Below are 2,401 nucleotides of genomic sequence, written 5' to 3'. Positions count from 1 at the left end.
CTTCACTTAGTATAATGCTCTTCAGTCCCTCCCAAGTTAGGTAGTGATTTACAAGATCATTCTCCTTCATGCTGAGTAATATTCTATCATATGAATGTACCATAATTTCTCAATCCATGCAATTGTGGTTGGACATTTTGGCTGTTTCCATGTTCTTGCAATGGTGAATAATGCTGCTATGAACATTGCTGTATACATCTCCGGTTTTACCTCAGTTCTCATTTTGGGGGGGTATATTCCAAGTGGTGGAATAGCTGGTGCATATGAAATTTCCACATTCAGCTTTCTGAGGAAATGCAAGACTGCCTTCCAGAGTGGTTCTATCATTTTACAATTCCATCAACAGTGTATAAGAGTTCCTATGTCACCACATTCTCTCCAACATGTATAACTTGTTGTCCTCTTAAACTTTGCCACTGCTACTTGAGTGAGATGCTATCTCATTGTGGTATCTCTTATTTGCCAGTGATATTTAGCATTTCTTTATGTGCCTGTTGGCCATCTGAATGTCTTTCTTTATGAAAAGTCTTTTCATGTCTTTTGCCCATTTTGAAATTGTGTTATCAGTCTTTTTCTTGTGGTGGCCCTGTAGGAGTCTGTAAACCTTGGATATGAGACCTTTGTCTGAAATGGTGTTGTCAAATAGTTTTTTTTCCTGGTCAGTAGGTTTTCTTTTCACTCTGTTGGAACATATTTTTCATGGAAAGGGGTTTAATCTTTAAAAGGTCCCATTCATCAAGTTTATCCTTTCCAGGTTGTACATTTCTGGCTGTAGTTGTCAATACTGTAGACTAGGTTGTCTAAGTTTGATACCCCTTTGTCTTTCTTGAACTTTATGGTTTTGGGCTTTGCTCCCAGGCCTCTGATCCTCCTTGAGTTGATTTTTATGCTTGGTGTGAGATGTGGATCCTATTTCAACTTTCTGAAGTTAGCAGTCCAGTTTTTCCAGCACCATTTGTTGAAGAAGTTGTCATTTCACCATTTGGTAGGTTGTATTTCCTTGTCAAATATCAGTTCACTATAAATAGGTAAGTCCATTTCTGGGTTCTCAATTCTGTTCCATGAGTCTATATGCCAGTCACTGTACCACTAACATGCTGCTTTGGTTACTACCGCTGTAGTAGGTCAAAGAGTGTGATTCCTCTAACTTTATTTTTGCTTTTCAGAAGTGCTTTGCTTAATTTGGTCTCTTGCCTCTCCAAATAAACGTGACAATTTCCCTTTCATTCTCCTTGAAAAATTAATTTTGTATATCTATTGCAATTGCATTAAATATGTAGATGGCGCTCTTTTCCGGTTACTGCGGCACTAGGAACCATGAGCCGCAAAGTCTCTCGCGACACCCTCTATGAGGCGGTGCGGGAAGTCCGACACGGGAACCAGCGCAAACGCAGAAAGTTTTTGGAGACAGTGGAGCTGCAGATCAGTATGAAAAACTATGACCCTCAGAAAGAGAAGTGTTTCTCGGGGACTGTCAGGCTTATGTCCACCCACTCCCCAGTTCTCTGTGTGTGTTCTTGGGGATCAGGAGCACTGTGATGAAGCCAAGGCTGTGGATATCCCCCACATGGGCACTGAAGCGCTGAAAAAAACTCTACAAGAATAAGAAGCTGGTCAAAAAGCTGGCCAGGAAGTATGATGCCTTTTTAGCCTCTGAATCCCTGATCAAGCAGATCCCAAGAATCCTAGGTCCAGGGTTAGCCTGGCAAGTTCCCTTCTCTGCTGACCCACAATGAGAACATAGTGGCAAAAGTAGATGAGGTTAAGTCCACTATCAAATTCCAGATGAAAAAGGTCCTGTGTCTGGCAGTGGCTGTTGGCCATGTGAAGATGACAGATGATGAACTCGTTTACAACATCCACAAGGCTGTAAACTTTCTGGTTTCACTGCTAAAGAAGAATTGGCAGAATGTTTGGGCTTTGTACATCAAGTGCACCATGGGCAAGCCCCAGCGTCTGTACTAAGATACAGCTCAATAAATCTTACTGTTAATACAAAAAAATATAGATTGCTTTTGGTAGGGTTGCCATTTTCACAATATTGAGTCTTCAATATTCAGGGCACATTTCCCCATTTATTTAGGTCTTTTATTGTGTCTTGCAGAAGTGTTCTGTAGTTTTCTTTGTACAGGAATATTAGTGTCTCTAATTATGACTTTGAGTCTATCCAACCTGAATTTCAGAAACATCTCAGAAACAGGTTTGAGGTTTTGAACACTAATGAGCGAAGGCCAGATGAATTGTGGGAGGATATCAAGGGTATCATCCAGAAAGAGTGCAAATGGTCATTGCAAAGACAGAAGAGGAAGCGAAGACGAAAATGGATGTCATAAGAGACTCTGAAAATTGCACTGGAGCGCAGAGAAGCCAAAGCACAAGGAAGAATTCAAGATACTAAAGA

The 2,401-nt window shown here is 40.8% G+C and overlaps 1 pseudogene; it reads left to right on the top strand.

Annotated features, from left to right (window-relative positions):
* The first annotated feature begins 1,317 nt into the window (after positions 1–1,317).
* On the top strand, positions 1,318–1,965 carry LOC102867518 (annotated as a pseudogene).
* Positions 1,966–2,401: the final 436 nt, after the last annotated feature.

Source organism: Elephantulus edwardii, unplaced genomic scaffold, assembly GCF_000299155.1.
Source record: "Elephantulus edwardii isolate Elephantulus edwardi_28Jun2011 unplaced genomic scaffold, EleEdw1.0 scaffold00249, whole genome shotgun sequence".
Taxonomy (NCBI): Eukaryota; Metazoa; Chordata; class Mammalia; order Macroscelidea; family Macroscelididae; genus Elephantulus; species Elephantulus edwardii.
Note: the sequence above shows the minus strand (reverse complement) of the source record. Positions and strands in the feature narration are given on the sequence as shown.